The sequence below is a fragment of the Oryctolagus cuniculus genome, chromosome 9 (genome assembly GCF_051225735.1).
Source record: "Oryctolagus cuniculus isolate XC-2025 breed Fujian yellow rabbit chromosome 9, ASM5122573v1, whole genome shotgun sequence".
Classification (NCBI taxonomy): domain Eukaryota; kingdom Metazoa; phylum Chordata; class Mammalia; order Lagomorpha; family Leporidae; genus Oryctolagus; species Oryctolagus cuniculus.
The window spans coordinates 15,354,168-15,381,707 of NC_142875.1; positions in this window are offsets into that span (position 1 = coordinate 15,354,168).

Below are 27,540 nucleotides of genomic sequence, written 5' to 3' on the forward strand. Positions count from 1 at the left end.
AGCTGGTTACAACAATTACTGGAAGTAGATGGAATAGAAAGTTCTAGGCCTTCATTGGCAATGTGGTATAATGGGTAAAGCCGCTGTCTGCAGTGCCGGCATCCCAAATGGGCTCTGGCTCGAGTCCTGGCTGCTCTGCTTCCAATCCAGCTCTCTGATATAGTCTGGCAAAGCAGTAGAAGATGGTCCAAATGCTTAGACCCCTACACCTGCGTGGGAGACCCGGAAGAAGCTCCTGGATTTGGATCAGCCCAGCTCCAGTGTTTGCGGCCATTTGGTGAATGAAACAGTGGATGGAAGACCTCTCTCTCTTCCTCTACCTCTCTGTAACTCTGCCTTTTGAATAAATAAATAAATCTTTAAGAAAAAGAAAGACCTAGGCCTTCAAAAAATTGATGATATATTATCAGATTATGCTATAAGCATGGCAGACTTCACTGAGGAATTCACTGAGACTTTAGGCCTGCACTAGCAATAGAAGGAAAGAGACCAGGAAAAAACTGGGCTGAGGCAGGAGTCATAGCACATTAGAAAACTTGGTCTGTCATTTGTCACCTAGAGAGATAGGGCAAGATTTTAATGATTAACCAACACTGACTGGAGGCAAAAGGCACATTAGAGCCAAAAGTAAATAAAGAACAAGAGCAGAAGTTTCCAGGCACTAGTTAATATCAAAGTTGTGTGAAAGTAACTGGTTCTTGACAGGCTGCCCAGTTCATACCACGGCTCCAGAGTCAGAGTGCGCAAGGAGTGAGGGTTAAGTTACCTTCTATGATAAGCCTGCAGAATTTAGGAAAGGTACCAGGAACTTAGGCCAACTGGGCTAGCATCCACCACAATGATTTAATTCTTGGGAAGGATTTAGGATACAACTTGGGAACTGGAACATAAGTGGAATCTTATAGATTTTTGTAGCTACAGATAGGACAAAAAACCTGCATCTAGTAAGCTTGAAAACTGAGGTTTGGCTTAAACTCATCTCCAAATCAGTGGTTACCTGATTTGTGGTACTCAAGTTTTAGTTAGGAAAATAGAAACCACTGCAGAAATTTCCAGCAAAAATGATGGAGTGAAGGGAGTTCAAGGAATAACACAAAGATCAAAGAGAGCCTCCTTTAGAATTTAGGAAAGCTTACAACTATAATTTGCAAATTTGCAACTATTAAAATAAACATTAAAAATTTTAGGAAATCAGGAATTTCAGGATTTACAGGAAACCAAAATCAAGAATCTCAGATGCCTACAAGAGCCCATAGGTGATCTGTAGAAGACCTTCTGGGAGCCGCAGTCAAATCTCATGTAAGCCACCTGAAGCCTCTAAACTTGACCAATGCTGCTTCAAGGACAATGCTGCTGTCTCCTTTGCTTCTACTCTGAATCTTGCTTGAGATTTTTTCTCATTGGCAGAATCTGAGCTGGAAACTTCTGACAGGGATTCTGGGAAGTGTAGTTTCCAGACTTGCCAACTCGTGATTCAGGGAGAACACAGAAGGGGCAGAGAGAAAGTCTGGCACAGTACCTAAGTGAGAAATACTAATAATATTCCACTTACAGATAGAGATACGATACTAAGAGGATTCCCTGAAACAGGGCGGATTGAAACATGAATTTAGGAAGGCTGAGTCTGGGATGCAGTTTGCAGAAGCAAGGCCCAGTAGACTTATGGAAGCAATAGAATATTGTAAAAGTGCTTGGAAGGATACACTAAAGAGCGTGAGACCATGCAGCGGAAGACAAGCTCACTAGATGCCTGCAGAGGAACAGGGCAGGTGCAATGTCATGACCTCCCAGAGCACCATGATCCACTTTATATTGAGAACTTCTGTTGCAGTATAGAGGATGAATGGGAGATGGAAAGTACACTGACTGGGGACAAGACAAGGGTCTATAGTAACCCAGTCCACTGATACTGAAAGTGTTCTATGAATGAAACATTCTACCAAGCTAGGCAAAAATTAAAACAGCCCAAAGTAGCAGAATGGCATTGGAAATGGAAAGAGGTAGAAATGTGAGAGGAAGCTGAAAAGGCAGTTTATAGGACTGAACAATTAGGTGGATGGCAGTCAGAAGGAAGAGGCCAAAAAGGACTCTGCAGTTTGTGCTCTGGGAAATCTTGTGGACGGTACTGCTAACTGAGATACAGAGCACAGAACTAAACACTGAGCCTAGGTGGCTCTGCTTTGGATATGCTCAGTGTGAAGCCCCTGAAGATATCTAGAGGGACAAGTCCAGCAAGGCTGGTGATATGGGTCAGGTTGGCCTTCCCCATTCCTGGTGGACACACAAGGTGGGCCTGTCATGTAAACAGAGGAATCAATAGCCTCCCTGTGTGGTTTTGGAGCCACTGATAAGGACTATTCATTTACAAAAGATGTTTCCTAGTCCTATTCCCTAACCTAGTTTGATGTCTGAAGTTCAACTATTAGTGGTTCTCACCAGTAGCTCAAAGCTAAAGCCCTTTAAGCTTTTGCACTCATGTACCTCCCTACCACAGGAGAGCCCGGGGCTGCCACTTCTATCATACTTTGCTTGCAGGCTGTCCAAACATTTGTACAATGTCCCAATCAGTTGTCTGAGCAAAGACTGTGGCCACACAGATTTGGAATCAGAAGAACCTTTGGGCTGGCGCCGCGGCTCAATAGGCTAATCCTCCACCTAGCGGCGCCAGCACATGGGGTTCTAGTCCCGGTAGGGGCGCCGGATTCTGTCCCGGTTGCCCCTCTTCCAGGCCAGCTCTCTGCTGTGGCCTGGGAGTGCAGTGGAGGGTGGCCCAAGTCCTTGGGCCCTGCACCCCACGGGAGACCAGGAAAAGCACCTGGCTCCTGGCTTCGGATCAGCGTGGCGCGCTGGCCGCGGCGGCCATTGGAGGGTGAACCAACGGCAAAGGAAGACCTTTCCCTCTGTCTCTCTCTCTCACTGTCCACTCTGCCTGTCAAAAAAAAAAAAAAAAAAAAAAAAAAAAAGAAAAAGAAAAAGAAGAACCTTTGGGTCTGACACAAAACACTGGGGAGAGATAAAAAGTGCTCATAGATTGTGAAGACCTTCCTGCAGCTCCCATCTTCCTAGGCTCATTTCCTGCTTTCTAATTTCTGTCTTATTTCTTTATTAATAACTTGATTATTGAAACCTCAGGAAATGCTAAGCCTATTTCTCCCATCAAAATAAAAGTAACCCATCAGATGAAATCATGCACTCACTAAGATTGAAGGGTGCAGCTCCATCAAATTCTGACTTATATCATAAAATATATTAATAAAATGGAAGCACTATTTGGAGAGGAAATATAGAAGAGAATATTTTAAGGCTATCAGAATTAACATGGAATAATAGTGTAACAAATGCAGAGAGACACAACAGATAGAGAAAGGTGTTGCCTGAGAAAGAAGCCGGACTGAAAACCTGCAGCCAGTTAAGTGGCATGACTCATAGCTCTCGGGTTTTGGTAGACAGCTGAAGCCAGAGAACACTCGGAGCTGCAGACAAGCCTTAAATTAGGCATCCTGTTAGAGCCAGGGCTCCCACTGCAGCGGCTGTCCTACAGCGTGGATGAGGTCATTACTGAGGTATGTTGTTGAAGAAAGCTCCCGAGAGCCCTTCCTAGCTGAGGGCATGGGTTCATAAATGGTTCCAAGTGGACCAAATGTATTGCCCATTTCAGTGGATTCCACAGACCTCAAACAAATAATTATGCGTCGAGAACTCTCAGACAAGCCGTAGAATTTTGGATTGTTTCAAGTCATCAGAAGTGGAGGGAAACCCTAAAGTAATGATTCCTAATGTTCTGCACCACTTCAGGGCAGTGTGGAGCCCCAAACCCTTCCCAGCTCACAGACAGGCAGCAAGCTGTTATGCACTCCACTTATTGATATAGACATAAAGACCTGTGGCCAAAAAGCAGTTTGGAAACCACTGGTTTAAAGGATTGGTATGTCTGACAGAATTAGCTACTAGACAGAAACAAGATGCAGAGAAGAACCTGAAACAAGATCAAATCATATTACCCTGAAGAGGGGCTTCCTTCAAGGGTGTGCCAGAGCCAGCTCTCACCAGCTCACGCTTCCCCACTCTGCCTTCAGTGACTCTGTGTTGGTGGCTTGAAATTGGTCATGGTGGGAGTACCGATGTAGAGAAGTGAACAGATGACACGAATCAGGGCTTTTCTTTTCTATACTCCGCATTTCTTTCTTTTGTTCTTTTCAAACAGCCCCCTCCCCTGAGAGGCTGTTATGAAACATTTATCAGCATTTCACTGGAACATAATCCAAAGATTATTTGGCCAGCAAAATAGCCAAAGCCCCGAGAAGCTTTCACTGATGGCCTCGTGGGAGGGGTGGTGTGTAAAGTTTGCAGAGTCTGGAAAGAGGCAAGGAGTCTAGGGAAACAGCTTTGTTTTGCAGTCACAGGGGTGGCTATGGGTGAGGGCCCTGCGAGGCAAGTGCAAAGGACCCTGTGGTACTACACGTCTTTCTCATTTGAGCAGATGTTGCAGATGAAGGAAGAAGGGGGCAGAGCCGAGAAACCCAGGGCTCAAGAGGACTAATTGACTGGGTATCGGACAGCTGACCTGTACTTCCCTGGAAGCCCAGGTGAAAGGAATCCGGGCTTCCGCAATGCATTCCATACACAGAGCATTTCCACACACAATGCTTTCCCAGGGCAGGCATCAGCTTGTCACCCAGTGAAAGTGAGTGATGGAGTAGAAGTTCCTTCTGCAGGATGCTGGACGGGCACCATCTGCCTGGGATGTCTCAGGATACTGCCTGGCTGAAGAAAAAAATCAGGAACTCTCTCTGCTCCTTTCCTGGGCTCTGCGATTCCTCTGGCAAGTTGTGCTCTTAACCACAGCATGGCTGCCAGCAGGAAGCAGGGGCAGAGGAAGCTGTCACACCTAGATGAAGACAACCCAGGAAGACAATGGGAGGAAGTGTCTTTCCACTTGGCGGGCGAAGTTGATTTGTTTGAAGGAATCTGGGGACGCCCTGCCTTTGCCTGGAAAGCCCTCTCTGTAAGACCCCTTGTGCCCTGTGTGCTGAAATTGTAGAGGATCAGCTCAGGAGATCAACACACTCAGCACTGTGGAACCAGAGAGCGAGCTCTCTACTCTCAGCCTGGCAGTTCTTCGTCATTGTCGGGGGGCAGCCAAGCATGAGAGTGCGGGTGACAGTGCTTGTCCGTCGCAGTCCTGTGACCCAAGTTCAAAGGGACTGTCTTCCCCAAGAAAGCTGAGGGCAGGCACGTTCTTTGTACAGGGCAGCACGCCGCACTGATGGCTTACTTTGCAAGAGTAAATGTTGCTTTCCAAGAAAATGTGGACTTCATTACATATTTAGGAACAGGCTGGGGGTATGTGAGGGCGGCTCTTAGAGGTGATATGCAGCCGATCTCAAAAGGAGCATGAAAGGAATGCTGACCAGTTGGCACAGCTGCTGTCTGCAGAGCTGGGCAGCTCCTGGAGGCCCCATAGCCCCTTAGACACCGGGGTGTGAGGAGTTCCCACGGGCGCCCAGACAGAACATGGGTGGCTGGAACACTGGGAGTGAGTGACAACACTGACCAATTGAGAGACACCACAGCACCTCAACAACCTGTGCCTAGTGGCTTTGTGGACTGGACCACTCAGCACTACATGGGCCTCAGTGGGGGGGTCACTTTCTGGTTCCAGGTCTGTGCTTTTTGGTCCATGTTCTTGGTCATCAGCCACCCGACTTGGTGAGCTTAGAGTTGAAGAACAGGAGCGGGAAGACTTCTCTTCCTCAAAGACGTGTTAGATTTCAAGTCGGCTCTTTATTTTCCCTCTCTCTTAATCCTGTTTTGCAAGGGCGCGCTTTGATGTCACTCTGATGACGTTTATTTGTTATCTTCCCTAAACCTGCTACGGCACGGGCGCCTTTAGTCACAACACTGATTCACACTCAATGTCTATGTTTAGCAAATCTCTGAGAAGGATCTGAGTCTTCATTTAGCCCTAAATAGCTACAAATAAGGGAGTAGCAGCAGCAGCCCCTTTCGGCAGCCCTTTTAGGAAGGGGTTGTGGCACAACAGGTAGGGAGAACAGCTGGCAACAACCGACGGGGGGCAGTAACTGGTGGAAGAAGCCAGATGTGTACTAGAGAGCCGTTTCCCTCCTTCTTCAAGACGGGTTTGAAGGAAACATTTTAGCTTGTTGATCCGTCAGCCCAACCCTACTTAGCGAAAAATGATTGCTCTTTGCTTCTTGTTACCATGCTCAGATGATACTATGGCAACCATGCTGCATCAAAGAGAAGGTGGGGGGAGTAGATGCTGCTTAGCAACTTCGAGATTTTTTTAAAAGGCAAGTACTCATTTTAACGCAACAGTTTTTAAAATGCCAGTTTTGAGGAGAGAAAAGAGACCATTAGAGAAAGCCGATAAGAATGATAGAGCACACACACACACCTTCATGACACCTTCTCACATACATCCTCACAGAAATCATGGGAGCTGGGCCGGGTCTCCATTCACTGACAGATAAACTGAGGCTTGTGGGATGAGTGACATCTTCAGGGTTGACCAGTTAGCTAGTAGGGGGGTGGGGTGGGGACAAGTCTGGGCCTAACACACACACAGCCTGGTTCCAAGTTCCACACTCTTTATATGGCATCCTTCTTTCAAAACAAAAAGGAAACTGGAACTCTGAGAAAAAGGAGGAAATAAATAAGACCTCGTGGAACTGCCAACAACGTGCAGAGATGGAAACCGGCTGTCCAGGTAAAAACTTCATCAAAAGGATATAGCTGCATCTGAATGGAGCTCCAGAATTAAGATCAAACTACAAGGTGTCCCCTGTATCATTCATTCATTTATTCATTCACTTATTCATACATTCAAGGCAAGAAAAAGGTGAGAAGCAGAGAGTTCTGAATCCCAGCAGAACCAGCTGTATGGCCTGTTTCTGGAGCACACAGCATTTGAAGGGATTCCTGGGCCCTGGAAGGTTCCAATACAGAGAGAGTAGAGAAAGGGGGTGGGGAGGGGAGAGGTGAGGAGAGTCTTGCCTGACTTAGGAAGGAACTGAGTGGGAAGAAGGCCTCAAATAGATGACCACATCCTGCCAGCCAAGATGGCTTAAGCTACAGATGGGTCAAATTCAACCCTCCACTCCCCACCGGCTGATGGTGCATTTCCTGGCTTCCCTGCTACCCTCGGCCTCTGCCTCGGCAGCAACAGAGCTCAAACAGGGGGCTGTTGCAGTGTGGAGCTTGGCTGGAAAGTCCCATAACAGGCAGCAACAACGCTCGTAGCAAAACACATCGTGTCAGGCCGACAAGTGTTCTCTGGGGCAGAACAGACAGAACAGGTTGTAGCCTATCACGCCCTTCTCCTAATTAGTTCAGGACTTAAGAGATGCCATTCAAGTCAGACCAAAGTTCTCCAGTGGCACCAAGCTGTGAGAGCTGGGGGAGGTTTGTCTTTGTTACAGGTGCTCTGTAGGGCGTAGGGAGCGTGGATGAGAAGCCACTCGGCTGGCATCCTTGCTCTTTAGCCATGCCCTGTTCACTCCAAGGATGCTTAGGGAGAGCCTACTGCACGCAGACACTGGGCAGGGCGTCCATAGCTGAGCTCCAGAGCCGCCTGCCTTTTTGCTGCTCTGCAAAGAGAGGCGGCTGCAGGGCCAAGGGTTCCTTCCTGGAGCTGACACTGCCTCCCAGGGAGAGGCCGTGGGCGCTTCCCCATTCACATCACGGTTCTGACAAGACAAATGTTGCTTTCGGTTCCAGTGGTCACAACCAAGGCACCCGCGTGCTTCGCTCCATATTGTGTCCTCTTGCTCCTAATCTCTGGGTGCAGAGGCAGGAGAAGCAGTAAACAGACAGCTTGTCCACCCTCCTCGGCCTCCTCCAAGCTGCTCAGAAGGCTTCCTGCTAACCAGACACCTGCGGGCACGGGTGCAAAGAGCCACAGTTTGAAGGGTGGATGGTGAGAGGGACGCTGATCTTCCTCCTGACACAATAAATAAGAAAGGAGTGAACAGAGGGGTTCTGATCTTAATTTGCCCTCTGGTTCCCCCATTGGGCTTTTCCATCACCTCCACTCCCATCCCCTACTTTATGTTCCAAACATGCAGAAATTAAAAAAAAAAATCCAAGGCAGAGAGGGAGAGAGCGAGAGAGGAAGAGAGAGACAGAAATCCCCATCCACTGGTTCACTCCACAGATGCCTACAATGGTACCAAGCTCTGGGGGCTAAAGCTGGTAGTGAGCAAGTTAGTCCAGGTTTCCCATGAGGGTGGCAGGAACCTAACAACTCGAGCCAGAAGCTGGAGTCAAGGGTCAGAGGTGGGAATCGAACCCAGGCCCTCCAATACTCCAACCCAGTAGTCTTCACTGCCAGCCCAAATGCCCAAGCGCACCCTGAACTTCCTGGGCACCTCCAACACGTCCTCACTGCCTTCACACTGCCCCTCGGTTTGTGATGAAATCTTCCCGACCTCACAGGGCAACACACTCTATCAGCCAGGGCTGACACCTGTACAGTGGTCTAAACTTGCAAACTCGAGCTCATCGAATAGAAGAAAGCCAACAGCCACCACCCAGTAGGGGTTAGATATCCACCGCCCCATCTTAGAAACAGGAATCGGAGAGACTCAGCTGGGCTGAGTCCTTCCAGCCTCCATGCTCCTGGTGCCTGGTAGAGAGCTTGGGATAAGCTCCAGCTTCACATCTCGGGCTCTTCGCAGCATCTGCAAACCTCCTTCTTGTGTGGCTTCTGTGAATTAAATCTAAACCTGCCTTTTACAGCAAAGCAAAACACATACTCACTCTTTCAAATATTGGCCTTGCAAATGTTTGAAGGCGGCTCCTGGGCGTGCTCCAGGGCTGTGTTTCCCACACTTTGAAGTGCACAGGAAGTGTCCACGGAGCTTGTGAAACGGCAGTTTCCTGTCCAGCCCTTGCTTCCAGGGTCGGGGTCTAACCCTTCCCCCAGCACCCCATCCTCCACCTCTCCTCCTCCCCACACTGCTAATCCAGAGGAGGAAAAACTAAATCCTCTTCAAATTAACTTGCCCTATCCTTTTCTGTCACCTGTCCCCAGAATCTAAGAGTGATGGGTGGGCGCTTGGCACAGTGGTTAAGTGGTTAAGAAGTCCCTTGGGATGTCGGCATCCTGTATAGAAATGTGCAGGCCCAGCTCGCTTCAGATTCCAGCTTCCTACCACTGTGCACCTTGGCGGCGGCGGGGGGGGGGGGGGGGCAACAGGGGGTGGCTCAAGCACCCGGATCCCTGCCATCCACAAGGGAAACTGGATTGGGTGCCAGGCTCCTGGCTTTGTCCTGGCCAGTCCTGACCATGGCTGTTGTGGGCATTCAGGGAGTGAACCTGAGGATGAAAGATCCCTCTGCCTTTCGAATACATAAAAAAAGAAATAGAAGATTTGTAAAATAGAGCCTGCCTTGCATCAAGCATGTTTGTTTGTTTGTTTGTTGTTTTTACAGGCAGTTAGAGACAGAAAGGTCTTCCTTCCGTTGGTTCACCCCCCATCAAGCATTTTTCATGTCGGATTTGTACCAAAAGGAGGCAGAAAAACAGTTAAATAAAATACTTCTCAGAAATGTTGCTGAACGAACTAAACGAATATGAGGAACACGCTGGTGTTCTGTGGACGGGAATGAAAACGACAACTTCTGGGCCTGCCGAAACGATGCGCTGTGATCCTGAACCTGAGCTTCGTAAATGTCATTCTCGCCCCTCCCAAACGGAACCGAACAAAACAAAAACTAAGAAATACGTGGGCCCACGCCGGTTGCTAATACACTAAGCCCTCACTTCAACGCGCCGGGGAAAACGCTCCTCGTGCAAAGCGCACGCGGCAAGAAGCGCTCATTAGGCCTGTGGCGGGGGGACGCGCCGGGCACGAGGCTCCGGGACGCGGGGGGCGCGGGCTCCGGGAGCGGGGGTGGGGCGCAGGGCACAGGCTCCGGGTGCGGGGCACGGGCTCCTGGGAGCAGGGCTCCGGGGCACGGGGCTCCTGGGCGCGGGGGCGCGGAGCGCGGGCTCCGGGAGCGGGGGTGGGGCGCAGGGCACAGGCTCCGGGTGCGGGGCACGGGCTCCTGGGAGCAGGGCTCCGGGGCACGGGGCTCCTGGGCGCGGGGGCGCGGAGCGCGGGCTCCGGGAGCGGGGGTGGGGCGCAGAGCACAGGCTCCGGGTGCGGGGCACGGGCTCCTGGGAGCATGGCTCCGGGGCACGGGCTCCCGGGCGCGGGGGCGCGGAGCGCGGGCTCCGGGTGCGGGGCACGGGCTCCTGGGCGCGGGGGCGCGGGGGCGCGGCCTCCGGGCGCGCACTCGGGCTGCGGAGGCGCTGGCGGGCTTTGCCGCCCTCTGCCGGGCGCGCCGCGCAGCCCGCACCGCGGCTCCGCTCCCAGCCCTGGGCGCAGGGGCGGTCCGGGCCCAGAGGGTTACGCAACGCAGGCGGGACTGCAGCCAGAGCAGGTTCCCGACCAGGAAAGCAGGGACTTGAGGTCGCTGCGAGGAGACCTGGGAGGAGGGGCGGGAACAGCACGTGGCTGCCCACGCGGAGAGGCGCTGAGAAGGCGCGTGCCTTCAGCTTGGAGCGCCCGAGAGGTCGGGGAACACAGCTCTCCAGTGACCCAGCCGGGCTTTACATTCAGGCCGTTTGACTGCAAGTGTCTGTCCTGGCTCTGCCATTCATCAGCCCCGGGAGACTGGGCCAAGTCACTCAGCCGTCTGGGGCCCCAGAGCTTCTCGTTTGCAGAGTGAGAAGCTGACCGAGGTGACCTCTAAGGCACCTTCAGCTCACGTTAGAGGTCAAAGCTTTTTAACTCCTTGCTGTTGTTGCATAGAAACAACAGCTGGAAAACCTCCCAGCGGCCCCTGTGGCTCTTCAAGCAACGCCTGTGTGGACGACTCCCGTCCCCACCGCGCAGTCCGGGACATGCCCGTCCCCTGCCAGTGTCACCGCCGAGCACCGAGCTCCATCCTGTTCACACAGGCTTAGAGCCGGGGTCTCCGGCCGACCTGGAGAACTTTACATTCTGACCATTGGTGAAAAGTACGGAAGACCTGGACTTTCTTGTTGCGGTCCATGGTTCAGGGCAAGGATTGCAGCACACGGAGCGCAGTCATTGCAGTCTCGCTGGAGACCGGGCGAGAGGCACAATTCTTTTTTTATTATTTTATAGACAGCTTTTATTTAATAAATATAAATTTTATAGGTGCAACTTTTGGGTTATAGGGGTTCTTACCCCATATCCGCCCTCCCACCTCGTCCCACCTCCTCCTCTGAGAGGCACACTTCTCCCCTTTCTGGGGCCAGTCCCCGAGGCCCCTGACTGAGCTGCTGGGACGTCTCCCTTTTGCGTCCACACACACACTCTGATACGGTTCGTATCCCAGAGTGCCCTAGTTTGGAGTCTTTCTGGTATGAGCAGCGTGGGCGTTGAGCTCTGGTCTGGGTTGGATATTGACTCTAGACATTCTCCTTCTCCCCTTTATGAGTTGAAGGTTCATTCAACTCATAAAATATTTTAAGGAATTTCCCTCCATGGGGCCGTGAAGCATCTCTGTCAGACAATTTAACAGGAGATCTCGAAAACACACAAGTAAGGCACCTTGGAGACTCTGCACACCAGTCCTTTTGTTTTATCTGATGCTCTGGGCAGTTGGTTCATATAAGGATACTTCTCTAGAGACCATAAAAAGAGATGACGGAGCATCTTTGCCCAGACTTCAGAAGGTACCTTTCCCCCGTGGGCAGGGAGCCACAGGGAAGGCTGAGTCAGCTCGGAAGAGGGCAGCCACCAGAAAGTTACAGTTTGGGCTGACTGTCAGGTTCACGAGTGGAAAGCGTCAACTCTAGTGCCACACCTGTATCTGCAGCCTCTAGAACTCTCTCTCTGGGTGAACATGGTATCTGGAGAGCTCCTGTGGTCTCATGGAAACTCTCCACCCTGCACTATCTCAGAAGGCTCAGCTGATGTCCACCCCTCACCCGATGATGAAATACTGATCAAATCTCCTTAGCCAGAAGCAGCCAAGCTGCAGTCAGAGACCATATCTGGCAGGGTTTCCAGACACAGAGAGCATGCCAGGCATAATTGAATGTGAGTGTGATAAACAACGATGGACCGCTGGCAGTGCGCAATGCCGTGAGGACAAGGTTCCCAGCCGTTCTGGAGTTACACTGAGATCCTGGGAGGGCCCCACACTGTCATCCTGGCTTAGAAAATACTCCTGCTCGCAGCCCCTTAAAAATACGCACAAACGCTTTTTTAATCTCAGCCACTATTCTCCCTGTTGATGCGGAAACTCTGTAATTTGTCTTTTATTTCATACTATCTGAAACACTGGAGAAGCTATCGAGGTGGGGTGGCACACAGCCCCCCTTTTCAGCCCGCAGAGTGTGCAACCCCAGGGTGCTTGGGAAAGGCGGCAGGGGAGTGGGCGGTCAGGAGGTCCCAGGATGGAGTTGGCCCATGTTCCGGGAGTGTACTTCTCACTCAGGCTTTGGTGGAGAGCGTGGGGGAGATGACACAGATGACACACACATTCTGCCTGGATTTGTAAATGAAAGCACAAGATAGACTTTCAGTTCTGTTTAAACTTTAAATGGCTGTTTACATTTTCAACAAAATTCCTTGTATGGGCCTCATTGCTTGCAGTTACTAATCTCTGACCCATTAGGAACCCAGTTATGAAAAATGTAAAATGAGATATTTCAGCCCATCTAACTTTTTTTTTTTTTTGCCTTGGAAATGTGGTTACTACTCCTCTTATCATTTCTGCTTCTACTACTACTACTGACTGTTTTTTATTTCCACTACTATCACTAATTCTGCTTCCACGACTGCTACTACTAAAGCTTGCTTCTCTTTCATTCTTTCATAGAAGCTGGAGAATACCCAAGACTCCAGGTAGACATGGTCATTGCAAGGTTGTACAGAGCCTGACAATATGGTGTTGCCTTTAAACTCCCACCTAAAGATGCATCCACTTAAGAATGAATACTAGCTAAAAAGAATGATAAATTAGAAAAATACAGACGCAATCTGCCAGCATAGTGGCCACCAAGGTTTGCAAGTTTGTGAAACCAGCTAGCTCACCCACCCTTTGAACCATTTGAATGGTCCCTGGGGTGGAATGGACCAGGCTGCTCAGCTCATGACCAGGACAGTTGGGCAAGGGGCTCCAGCCACACCAAGCATTTCAGCCCTGCTTCGTCCTTCTCCACCATCCTACAAACTAAAGGGGTCACCATCAGATCAGTAACCTACCTGCAGCATGCCAGGGGCAATATATAATTTAGCTTCATCTCAATCTAAAAAAAAAAAAAGTGCAATCAGAGAGAGATTCTTAAAAGACTGACGTATTCTTGGGAATAGCAGAGCCTTGCAGTGGAGACATGACAACATAATAAACCATGGGCCCTTTCCGAGAAGTTGAAGCAAGGGAAGTTTGAAAGGCAACCATGGGGAGGATTACATCAGCTATTCTGACACACTTCTCTCTGGTCACAATGATTAAGAACCAGGCTGATGTCAGTCCCAGGTTGAGCAGACAGTTGCTGGGTAGGTGTCCCTGTGAAAGAACTGTTTGTGCCAGCTTGGGGTTCTGGCAGAGTCTTTTGGATCATTAATATCAGGCATTCATGCATAAGAATCTCTGCCTTCATAAGTCCCCAGCTTTATTTATTTATTTTGTTGGGATCAACACAAACAAGTCCATTTCGATTCTGACAATGTTCACATTCCTCTCACCCTGCCCATGACAGGAGCCGATGTTCACATTTTTTTTTTTCACGTTATGAAGACAGAGGATTTCTCTCTGGGCTGACTAGCCACACGGGTGAAAGAGCGTTCCCTGATAAAGTTCAGAACAGGAGAGTGATGACACAGGTGTGTTGTTTTCTCCTGTGGGCTCTGGTGGTTCCAGATGTGCCCCTCAGTCCGCTCTTACTTGGAAAAGGTCCTCATCATTCACTCAACAAACATGTGTTGCCTTCCTACCACAGGCTGTGTACTTTATTAGACACCAAAGAAGCAGTGAGGAGCAATGGCCACGTTGCCTCGTTGCCTCCCACCTTGGAGCTTTCCAGCTACAGAGAATAGACAGACAGACCAGCAAGTGCAGTGCAGCAGGACTGGAGACAGAGTGATACCCAGCCCAGGAGAGCAGACTGCAGACCAGACTATGGGAGTCAGAACAGGCCTCCAGAAGAGAGTAAGAAGCGTCTAAGCTGAGAGCAGAGGGGACAGACAAGTTAGATGAGGGAAAGCCCTGGGTGATGCCGAGCAGCCGGCTGTCAGGCAGACAATGGCAAGGGTGGAGTGATACACTGAGAAATGTGCCCATTTCCTGCCACTGAGAGTCCTGAAATCCCCTGAGTGATGAGAGTGACAGCCTCATAGGAGCATTTTTGTTTTGTTATTCATAAACTCCTTTCAGCCATACTGGAACTGGAAGTTTATGTAAATGAGATAATTGCCGGATTGGGAGCCCCTAGAGAGTTTCAAGATTGGGCTGTGTGACTGGAGGAACCGACCATGTGATTAGAAGGTTAGAACTTTCAGCCTGAGTCCTGGGGTGAGGTGGGGGAGCTGGGGATTGAGCCATCACTAATGGCTTATGATTTCATCAGCTGTGCCTATGTATGAGGGTACTTCAGCAAGTTGATGGAGCATGCACTTAACCTAGTGGATAAGGCATCCATGTCCCATGTCAATGTGCCTGGGGTTTGATTCCTGGCTCCAGCTCCCAACTCCAGTTACCCATCAACACAGACCCTGAGCAGCACTAGTGATGGCTTACGTAATAGGGTTCCTGACACCACGGGAGAGACCCAAATGCAGTTCCTGTCTCCTGGCTTTGCCTTAGCCCAGTCATGGTCATTGTGGGCATTTGAGGACCGAACCAGTGGATGAGAACTCTCTCTATTTCTCCATCTCTTTCTCTCCTCTCTCGCTCTTTCCCTCTGGTTCTCAAATAAATATTTTTTAAAGTTTTGGGAAATGTATTTTATGATACACACTGCACATGGGATCCCCTCCTATGTGACCCCAGCAATAGGTGCTCAGTGACTCTTGAGGTAGCACATTCCATCCTTACCATCACACCAGAAAGCATTTATGTTTATGCACCAAAACACACTTACCTTTTAATTTTATGTTTCCATGGGCTTGGTGAAGTTCCCTTGTGAAGAAACTTCCAAAGGAGCCCTATAAAATGGGATTAGAAGAGCTGATGGTTGGTGAACCCAGGGAGGTCCTGGGAAGGAGGCAGGTCCAGAAAGGCTTCCTGTGTATGGGAGTTCTGTGCCCCATCCCCATACCTCGCTCTAGGCATCACTTAGATTTGGCTGTTTCTGAGTCGTGACCTTTATAGTAAACCCAAAGACTTAAGTGTTCTGGCAACTTGCTGAGCACAAGGAGGGAGTCTCGGGAACCCTCTGTCTTCATAGCTGGTTGGCCTGGACTTGTGTTGGGAGGCAGTCCTGTGAGATGTCTTCAGCCTATGGGGTACGCTGTGTACTGACTCCAGGTAGTTAGTGTGAAGACTGCACTAGACTGTGGGATACCCAGTCATTTCTGGAGTGTCTGAGAATTGATTGGCATGAGGCAAAGGCTCACACATTTAGTGTCATAAATGTTGTGAGTGTGTGGCGCCGGCACACCGGGTTCTAGTCCCGGTCGGGGTGCCAGATTCTGTCCCGGTTGCCCCTCTTCCAGGCCAGCTCTCTGCTGTGGCCAGGGAGTGCAGTGGAGGATGGCCCAAGTGCTGGGGTCCTGCACCACATGGGAGACCAGGAGAAGTACCTGGCTCCTGCCATCGGATCAGCGCGGTGCGCCGGCCGTGGCGGCCATTGGAGGGTGAACCAATGGCAAAGGAAGACCTTTCTCTCTGTCTCTCTCTCTCACTGTCCACTCTGCCTGTCAAAAAATAAATAAATAAAATAAAAAATAAATGTTGTGAGTGAAAGCCGTTCTGAAGTGGGAACCACAATGTGCCAGCTGAGGCAAAGGGGCCATATCAGGGTCAGTGTTCACATTTCATTTTATGAAGTCAAAAGAATTCTCTGGAAAATTCTGTTCTTTCCATCCCCCTTTCTTTCACACACAGATACAACTCTTGACCAAAGTTAGGTGAAGAGCTCAAAAGCTTCTGCAAAACTCTCACCAAAAATACTAGAAGACTAGATTTTTAAATGGTAGGAAAATAATAATTCATTGCAACCAAAAATAACTTCACTGTAAATTAAGAAAACCTGATGATATAGCATGTCATACTAAAAAAAAGTCATACAAAAAATGTATCAGAGATATAAAAATGCATAAAATTCAGAAACTAGTCCTTCTCGTAAGAGAAAGAAGAATGGAAAGATACTTTTCAAAACACTTAGAGAATTTTCTCCTCAAATCAACAGGAAGGAATATATTTAACAGTTGCATAAACTAGACTCATTACCACCAAAGCCAGAATAATAAGTGCCCTATCACTAGGGTTAATAAACAGCATTGTGGGAGATCTAGCCAATGCATTAATTCAGAAGGCTTACACCCATTTAAAAAATGGAAAAAGTTATAATTACTGGAGGATATGCAAATGATTTAAAATAAATCACAAGTGCTTTTTCAGAATGCGGAGGACACAAAATAAAGTGAATGGATAGAAAAAAAGTGTATGAACAATCTATTTGGTTATTACATATATCACCAAGAATTGAAAATATCAGGAGCGGGGCCAGTGCCGTGGCTCACTTGGTTAATCCTCCACCTGCGGCTTCGGCATCCCATATGGGCACCGGGTTCTAGTCCCAGTTGCTCCTCTTCCAGTCCAGTTCTCTGCCGTGGCCCTGGGAAGGCAGTGGAGGATGGCCCAAGTGCTTGGGTGCTTGCACCCCTGTGGGAGACCAGGAAGAAGCACCTGGCTCCTGGCTTCGGATTGGTGTAACTCCGGCCGTAGTGGGCATTTGGGGAGTGAACCAACGGAAGGAAGACCTTTCTCTCTGTCTAACTCTATCTGTCAAATAAATAAATAAATAAAAATATAAGGAGCAGCTCCATTCCCCATCCCAACAACATCATGAAATTTGTTGAAATAATGACACATCAGAAATATATAAGACCTACATCAGGGACCAGCACTGTAGCCTCTGCCTGCCAATATTGGCATCCCAATGGGCTCTGATTCGAATCCTGGCTGCTCCAGTTCTTATCCAGCTCCCTGCTCATGGCCTGGGATAGCAGAAGAAGTTGGCCAAAGTGTTTGGGCTCCTGCCATCCACATGGGAGACCCAGATGAAGCTTCTGAATCCCAGTTTTAATCTGGCCCTGCCTTGGCTGTTGTGGCCATTTTGGAAATGAACTAGCAGATGGGAGATCGATCTTTCTCTCTCTGTCTCTCTGTTTCTCTCTCTGTCTCTCTCTCCTTCTCTCTGCAACTCTACCTTTAAATAAATAAATAAATCTTTAAGGAAAAGACCTACATAAATATGTGGTACTAAGTCTTAACTAAATGGAGTAGGCTACTATATTTCTATGAAAGAAGACTTAACATTACAAAAAATTTGAAAACTTTTAACAAAATCTATTCTAAAAATCAAAGGATTTTCTTTGTGTTTTATCAAAATAACCCTAAAGTGTACAGTAGAAAAGTAGGTGAAAATAACAAGAAAAAAACTGGAAAAAAATTAGATGGACCTATTCCTCCCTATGAAATCATGCTAGAAAGGATAATGAGTAAATCAGCATGCCACTATTTCAACCATAAATAATGAAGCAGAATAGTACCTTGTAGATTAATTATATAGAAAATATACCTAAAAAACAAATAAAGCATATTAAAACAACAGAGAAAGAAAGTCTTATGCATCTGTTGTTGAATCAGCAAAAGTTGGGAGAATTGGTGTGGTGCAGTCCCTACTTGCTACTCGATGTCTAGTCTCACCTTCCTTAGCACCTGGGACTCAGTGTCTGTGAAAATAATATGCTATCACATTTTACAGCCTTCCTACGTCTGACTGTGGTCATAAGAACAATCCCAAACAACGAGACACAAGTGGAAATGCTGTGTGGGATTTCGAAAGACAGTGGAGCCTTTTGTTTAACAAGGGCTGAGCTTCATTCTCTATGTAAGCCATGGGGACCTTTAAAAGTAAATCACACACACACACATACACACAGAAAAAAAAAAGGCCGGCGCCGTGGCTCAATAGGCTAATCCTCCACCTTGCTGCGCCGGCACACCGGGTTCTAGTCCCAGTCGGGGCGCTGGATTCTGTCCTGGTTGCCCCTCTTCCAGGCTAGCTTTCTGCTGTGGCCAGGGAGTGCAGTGGAGGATGGCCCAAGTGCTTGGGCCCTGCACCCCATGGGAGACCAGGAGAAGCACCTGACTCCTGCCTTCAGGCCATTGGAGGGTGAACCAATGGCAAAGGAAGACCTTTCTCTCTGTCTCTCTCTTTCACTGTCCACTCTGCCTGCCAAAAAAAAAAAAAAAAAAGTAAATCACTACTTGGATACACATGCATGCACACACACATTTATATAACTGGAAAAAGAATTAGTGTGCGGAATATGTAAAAATGCCTGTGAAATAATAATAAAAGAAAATAATGAAATATAAAATAGACAAGATCTTTGACCAAAGGAGAAACACACATATTCAATTAATATATAAAAAGACTCCCATCAATCTAGTAATCATGAAGATGCGAATTAAAACCACAGGGAGTGACCTTTTCATACTGTCAGATTGGTAAACACTCAAATACTTATCAGTTCCAAGTGTTGCTGAGGATGGTGAACTGGCCATATTTAATGGTACAAACCATTTGACAAACATTTGATGTCACCTAGACATGTGAAGAAGCACATCACTTAAAACTCAAACGATTAGGAGCTGGTGCTGTAGCGCAGTAGGGTAAAGCCCTGGCCTGAAGTGCTGGCATCCCATATGGGCGCTGGTTCATAGTCCCAGCTGCTCCACTTCTGATCCAGCTCTCTGCTCTGGCCTGGGAAAGCAGGAGAAGATGGTCTAAGTCCTTGGGCTCCCCAGAAGCTTCTGGGGAGACCCAGAAGAAGTTCCCGGCTTCGGATCGGCGCAGCTCTGGCTGTTGCAGCCATCTGGGGAATGAACCAGCGGATGGAAGACCTCTCTCTCTGTCTCTACCTCTCTCTCTCACTCTGTCTTTCAAATAAATAAAATAAAATCTTTAAAAAAAATTCAAAAGTTTCACCCTACCCTGTGAGAAGTAAGAGAAAACTCTTGAACATCTGCATCAAGGGATGGTTACAAATAGTTGTAGAAGAGGCACCCTCCAGCTTGGCTGCACAAAGTCACACCAGGAACAACCAGGATCAGCAGAATGAATAAATGTGATATATTCCTACGGAAAAGAGTAAACAATGGTGAAAATTAATTGTAGTTACAATAGAACATAGAAGATGAAATTGAAAATGTAATGTTGACTGAAAACATCAAACCGTAAAAGGATATATAGAATGGATTCTACTTATGTAAAAGTTAAAAATGGACAAAGCTCAACAATTTATACCACATGGGTAGTAATACTATGTAGAAAAGCAAAATGATTGTATTTTCTATGGGAATTTTTTTTATTTGACTGGTAGAGTTATAGACAGGGAGAGAGAAAGACAGAAAGGTCTTCCCTCTGTTGGTTCACTCCCCAAATGGCCGCTAAGGCCGGAGCTACACCCATCTGAAACCAGGAGCCAGGTGCTTCCTCCTGGTCTCCCATGTGGGTGCAGGGCCCAAACACTTGGGCCATCCTCCACTGCCTTTCCCAGGGCCACAGCAGAGAGCTGGACTGGAAGAGAAGCAACCAGGACTAGAACCCAGTGCCCACATGGGATGCCGGTGCCGCAGGTGGAGGATTAACCAAGTGAGCCATGGTGCCGACCTGGGCATTTCTTTTTTTGCCCCCAGAGGCTCTAAAGTGGGTCTTCATCACCTAGATGATGATGATGATAATGATAGTCATAATTGACTTCGATGAGTATCTCTTGAGAGGCTTTACTAGCGAAGGTGCTGGTCCTGTGTCTTCTCTTCACGTCCAGGGTCTCCTTCAGTGCCCCTCCCATGGCATCCAGACTAGGACTTGTTGCTCCACTGTATTCTTTCTCCATTCTCTGAGGCTTATTTCTCTTGGCCACTGCCTGAGGGTTGGGGATCCTGGGAAGTCTTAGTTTACCCACTAGCGACCTGGGAGGAGTGAGAGTTGACAAGGAGTGAAGTCACTTGTTCCACGGTTTGGGAATGGAAAGAACACAGGTTCCTGAAACAGCAGCATAATTATTGATAGAGGTTAAGTTTAGGATGACACAAAGTGCTTTCCTAGAGCTATAGGTTTCATTACAAGGGATCTCTTCTCAAATGGGGAGACTGATCCTTCTCCCAGCTGCCCTTTCCATTCTTCTGATGATATCAGGGTCTACTTTGCATATGAAAGCTCTTCCTACTGCTGCAGAGGCAGGAGTTCTAAGAGGCTTATACTAATCTTGCTTTAAATCTTAACAGTTCTAGGCTGGTGCCGTGGCTCACTAGGCTAATCCTCCGCCTAGCGGCGCCGCCGGCACACCAGATTCTAGTCCTGGTTGGGGCGCCGGATTCTGTCCCGGTTGTCCCTCTTCCAGGCCAGCTCTCTGCTGTGGCCAGGGAGTGCAGTGGAGGATGGCCCAAGTACTTGGGCCCTGCACCTCATGGGAGACCAGGAGAAGCACCTGGCTCCTGCTATCGGATCAGCGCGGTGCCCCGGCCGCGGCGGCCATTGGAGGGTGAAGCAACGGCAAAGGAAGACCTTTCTCTCTGTCTCTCTCTCACTGTCCACTCTGCCTGTCAAAAAAAAAAAAAAATCTTAACAGTTCCAGTCTTAACTTACCACTGATATGAATCAGCATCTCCTCATTTGGAAGTTCGGTCATTATCTATGTAACTGGAGTACCCCACCTTCTCCTACATCTTTGATCTTGACACCATCCCGGAGTATTTTTCAAATATTTAAATAAATAAAATTATTTTTAGTTATTTTGAGCACATTTTATGAGTGCCTTTAATTTTTTTTAAATCATTATTCAGGAGATAATTTTTTTTTTTTTAAAAAAAGCTAGAAGAAATCAGTGGTCCTCCACTGGGGTGTGATTTTGTTTTCCAGGGGATATTGGCAATGTCTGGGGACATTTTAGGGGTGTTCTTTCTGGGATGGAGCAGGTGGAGGCCTCCCACAGATGTTGCTAAGCAGCTGACAAGCATAAGACGGGTCCTCCAGGAATGACCCAGCTATGAATGGATGGGGGGGGGGGAGTGTACAGATACGGCTGGGCTGGTCTGCATGCCTTTTTTTGTTTTGAATATTAGAGCTTTAAACTCAAGACAATCCACATCAGCTTCACTGCTCCTTCTTTAGACAATGGCCTTTTTTCTGTGTAGTTTGCCAAATGGGTCAAGGCTATTTATGCTTCCCAGCAGTCAAAATGTTCACTTTCCCTAGTGGAATACCATATTTGAGAACGTTCATTTGTTCCTACACTACCTCACCTGTTGGCTTAGCTGGTAACCAAATTTAGCTACGTAACTCCCCAGGTGTCATAGAGCTAAATGGGTGTCATCGTATGTTGCTGACGAGATGTTGCACAAAGGCAAGAGGGGGTGTCATGGTCACAGCGATTGTGGATTTCACTTTTCCCTTTAAAACCTAAATATTTCATTTTATGAAGCAATCTAGTATTAATTTTGGATAATGAATGAAAAAGATTCCAATTAAAAATAACTCAAAATACACATCAGACTATGTGAACTAACTAAAGACACAATGGGAAGTGGGATTTGTTATGCACATCCTGTATTGGATTGCCTTGGTTTGAGTACCAGCTCTGCTCTAGAGTCCAGCTTACCACTAATGCACACCCTAGGAGGCAGCAGGTGACGGCTCAATTATTTAGGTCTCTGCTACCAACATGGGAGACCCAGACTGACTTATTTGCTCCTGGCTTTTCCTGGCCCAGCACTGGCAATTGCAAGCATTTGGGGAGTGAATCAATGAAAAGAAAATCTCTCTGTGTCTCACTTTCAAATAAATAAAAAATTTTAAAAAGCAAAAAAAGGAATCACAATGGCTATAGAGAAACAGTTGCACTAACTTACTCTAAATATCAGTTCTCTCAAAGAACTCTTTCAAGGGGTCTGATGTCAGTGAGTTGAAAACAGTAGAGCTGAGAAGACAGCAAGGCCTTGTCTTGTGCAGGATTCTCCATCTTAGGACCTTTGCTCAGGCCATTATCATAGCAAATTATTATGGAAAAGAGTCACTGGACAACTTACAAAAACCATGTAGATTCTCAGGCTTTGCTTTCAGAGACTTAGATTAGCAGGGAGCCCAGAATGTATACCAAGCACACCCAGGAGACCTGAAGCAGGTTGGAAATCCTAGTTGATAACAACATGCTTCTATTTCTTGGCTGTAAGCTATTAGGATGCTTTCTGTTTGGTGCCTGTCCTCCAGTGCAGAGATAAGTAATAATGATTTAAAAGAAGTGATCTTGATTAACCACTGCTGTGGCAATGCTTGGCCTCAGTGCCGTCTCCTTTGCCAAGGCAAAATGAATTTAGATGTTACCTGTGGAAATGCTTTCAAAATCGTAAAGAGGAAAATAAGCCTATTTCCACGCATTCAGCAAATAGCTCATATGTTGCCTCTCACACCACGCATTGCCTACAGGCGTGACTACACAGAAAAATGCTACAGAACATCCAAATGGGACTGTACATTGTGCACTGTCATTTCAAGCCTGTAAAATAATGCAGGGTCAGCAGTCACAGACCAACGGTGCAGAGAGCCCCAGCTTCGGAGCTGTGTTGAGTCCTGGCATCCACCGAAGCAGAAGGTGGAGCTTCACTCCTGAGGGAGACCGGCACAAACATACAAGTGGGAATCAGGGGCTGGCACTGTGGTGCGGTGGGAAAGGCTGCCGCCTGCAGTGTATCCCATATGGGTGCCGGTGCGAGTCCCGCTGCTCCACTTCCAATCCAGCTCTCTGCTATGGCCTGGGAAATCAGTAAAAGATGGCCCAAGTCCTTGGGCCCTTGCACCCATGTGGGAGACCTGGAGGAAGCTTGTTATACTATTTATTTGCCAGTTACTTGCTACCTGCATGGTAGTCATCCTTTCTTTAACATTTTACAGAAGTCCTTTGGTAGATGACCATGCTGGGACTATATTGGGTATTTATACTTTTTGATGTACCCATATGTTCCTTGAAGAAAAAGAAAAAGAAATTTACATGAACCTGATTAGAGATATAAAAAGTAAAACCTGATTTAAAAAAAGAGGAGAAGCCACAGAAAGTGATTAAAAATTTCACCCAGTTTTATAATCTAACAGATTAGAATAATCACGGTATACATAGAAATTTGTTTGTGGTAAGTAATAGGGAAGGTTAGTGTGCCTTGAATTTAACAATATCCAACTAGACATTTCCCATAAGGTTTTAGAAACAAGATTGTAGATGAGATGCCATCTGTACTTTCATTGATTTTTTCCATGTCATTGTCCTGGTATGACATCACAGGTCACCTGCTTAGTCGCAAACAAAATATTTTATCACTGTAGCTACGATGAAAGGAAGATTAACATCTTTGAATTCTTCAAAATAGTGTGTTGTACATGGCAAGTTATCAGTTTGTTATATCAATGGGAAGATTGACAGAGTTTCTCAATCTCAGCCATCTTGACATTTTGAATCAATAAATTCTTTGTTGTGGAGGATATCCTATGTATTATAACATATTTATGATGTAACATACATAACATATATAAACATGTGCAACATGTTTAATAGTGTCTTGTGGTCTCTACTCACTAGACACCAATGGAATTCTCACTCCTTAAGTTGTGACAATTAAATATATCCAGACATTGCCAAATGTCCCCTGTGGAAGGAGAGGCTGCCACAAAGTCAGTCCTGCTAGAGAGCCACTGCATTTTTCAAGATGTTGGGTTAAAGATATTAATTTAGGACTCATTTCATTATAGATTATAACTCTCAGTTCCAAAAAAAAAAATGGAATGTACACAAGAAATAGCTGATGGCTAAGAACAATTTTTGAGTGTGAAATGAGATGAGCTAGGAAGTAACAAGGGAGTTTCTAGACTGGTTTCTAAGTCTATAATTCTTGTATTCCTTGTCCACAGTATCAATAAAGCAGTGTCCAGTGGAAATACGTGAACCACAAATGTAACTTTAAATTTTTAGTTGCCACACAACAACAGCAACAAGAACCTGAAGAAATTCATTTTAATATATATCTAAAATCTTACCATTCCAGTGTAATTAATAAAATTATTAGTGAGATATTTTAAAAACATTTGTTGGTTTGTATATTTAGGATTTATTCATTTATTTTTTTTTAATGTCAGAGAGACAGAGAGAAAGAGAGACAGAGAAATTTTCCATTTGCTGGTTACTCCCCAAATGGTTACAAGAACCAGGCTGGGCCAGCCTTAAGCCAAGAGTGAGGAACTCCATCTGGGTCTCCCACAGGGGAACAGGGACCCAAACACTTGAGCCATTATCTGCTGCCTTTTCCAGGAGCATGAGGCAGCCAAATTGGAAGTGGAGATGCTCAGCCCATTGTGCCAAAATACTAGACCCTTTACACTCTTTTTTTTTAAGAAGTTCTTGAAATTGCTATGAAATTTTGTCGCTCCCCGTCTTCGTGGAGGAACGACACTAAACCCTGCGTTGTTCTTTTGTCTGCTCGGCCCTCCCCGGGTTTGCTGCTGGTTCTTCCCGGGTTGGCTACTGTCCCTTCCACCTCCGTGGAAGGGTGGTTCCCCCTGCCACGTTCCCCACTTCTGCGGGGGAGCGGTACACTGCCGGCCGGCTCTCTCGGGGGCTGCACAGGTGTTCCTTCAGATAGATGTTCCCTTTAGATGTTCCTGGTGCATGTTGTCTCTCTCCTCCTTTATAGTCCTCTTCCACCAATCCCAACTCTGCTACCCACATGCCGAGTATGCTGCTCTCCTCCAATCAGGAACAGGTCCTACAGTTTATTGGTTGAACTGGAGGCAGCTGTGTAGAAGCTGTTTCCCTTCTCAGCGCCATATTGTGGGAGAGCAGATGCATAGAATAAGTCTTAATTCCAGTAACTTAGTCTAGTCCGAGTTGCTCCCCACAAATTTACACTTAGAGTCTATCTCCTTTTGGTCTATCTACCTCAAGTGCTCAATAGCCATGTGTGGCTAGTGGCAACCATAGTGGATATAGCAAGATAATTTAGTCAATTTGAATAAATATTTTCTTGTCTCTTTAATTCACATTATTATCTTTTTCACAAAGGGAGCTGTATGTGGCCTTTGGCATGTCTAGAAGTTTTTATTCATTTAATTTTTATTTTGTAACTAGGAAAAGCCACTTTTTTGCATAGAGTTCTATGACATTTGCTAAATACACAAAGTCATGTAGTCATCGTCATATACAGAGTACAAAAATTCTCATCCACCCAAATTCCTTTGTGTTGGCTTTTTGTAGTCGAGTTCTCATATATATTAAGAATAGGAGTCTCCTTTTTACCAAAAATAAATTTAAGGAAGAAAGAGAGGTGGGAAGCAAAAAGACAATTAAGGGGGATTCAACTCTTGACATGTTGGAATGATTCTTTTCAAAAGCTCATTTGCAATTATAGCTCTGCTTGACTCGAAGTCACACAAGCCCACTCGGAGAGGGGGACATGTGCTGTCCCTTCCCCCACATTCATCTGTCATTCCTCTGCAGGTTACAAGAATAGGAAGGCCTCTCCCAGAATACTCCCAATGACAGATGGCACAATTACACCAGGAGAGACCCAGAAGAGGAATGCAACCAAGGCCACCACAGGAGGGAGCCTCTCTACAACAACAGAGGCCCAAAGAGCCACTACCCCCCACCCTCATTGGATGCTATAGATTCCTTACCCTTCAACTCCTGGGCACTCAAATTTCTCTGTTTTTGTGTTCTCTTTGCTTTATTAAGGAGAGAAATGCAGAGTAACAGCCTTTCAATTCATGTGTAACTCCTGTAGTGGACAAACCTGGACTGCGGCTCTCATGAAAGTGAGAATGACCTGGGTTGTGCCAAACGCCACGAGGGCAGGTGTCCTTGGGCCAACTGACAGCAGTCGCTCTGGCTTTGCTGTGGCTCTCAGCACTTCTATTCTGTTCAAAAAGCCTGGGAAGCAGATGGGAAGAGGCATGTGGAGGCAGCTCCCTCACATACATGTCCCTATTGGTGCACAGGTTGGGAAGAGGAAGGTCACCTGTTTGCTTGATGTCATTCCAGGAACACATTCCAACTGTTCTGTCCTTAGAATCATTTTTCAGAAATAGAGTTTGGCAAGTGACTCACAAACCCACAAACATACACAGAGACAAAATACACACAGGCAAGCGCAGTACTTGTTTCACATTGTTGAAAACTTGTCTTTGCGATAAGCAATTGTAAAAATGCAGTTACGTTCTTCTGGATGTCTAATCTTTGACCTCTCCCTAGTATTCTCTACACTTAGATACTCTTCCTAATAGCTCTTTTACCTCCCTACCCCCCTCTACATAAACATATCATTCTGAAAAAAGAGCAATCACAATAACACAAGGGAAGACACTGAACCAAGGATATATATATTAATTGATCAAGTACCTTGAGTAACTACATTAAACAGTTAAAATATAAAAGCAGTTACATCAGGACAAGAAAATCCTATTCACCTCATCTCTCATTCCTTCTACAGTCTCTCAGCAAGAAGCTTATACTGGAAAACCTGGGAAAACCTAAAAGCCTGCATTTCTCTAACAACTATAGGTTAATTTTCAAGTGTACCACGCAGGTTAACATATCTTGAAAGGGAAACTAAGCTGCTTATGGTTGCTTGCTAGACAAAGAAGAGGCAGTATTGTGTTGTTACAAATTCTCATTTCCCATCTTGCAGGCCAGTTACCTAGCCCATAATAATGCCCACCCAAACCACCACGTACTCTCCTTGTGATTCAACCACATGCAAGACATCCCATGAGGACTTGGAGACCCTGAAGGATGGTAAAGCAACTCAGTGGAAGGGCCTGTATCCCCGCTTGAGCATGGAGCAGAGCCTCTACCCTCGACCCTTTAGCAAGAGATAAAACTATTTTAAGTCACCAACATCTAGAATGTTTGAGAGAGAATTTTTCATTTCCTGATCAACACAAGTATCAACCACCTGATTCCTAACTCTCCTTACCTCTGATCTCAAGGTAGGTTAGTGATGCCAGGTGCTCCTTCAGGTTAGATGTAGCTGTGGCTCATATGATATTTGACTTTTCTGAGACCAAGGCTTGTCTATTATCCTGTCTAATTTTACTATTGTATGATTCACTACTGTGTACTGTCCAATTATCCTCTGCTTGGTTTGATCTATACAGGATACAAGCAGGAAAAATTTGGATCTCCCAACATTATTGGGGTGAATACTAGTTACATACAGCAGGTAAGTAGCCTAATAGATGATTTGCTAGTAATATTAGCAACTAGTTTTCTGGAAAAA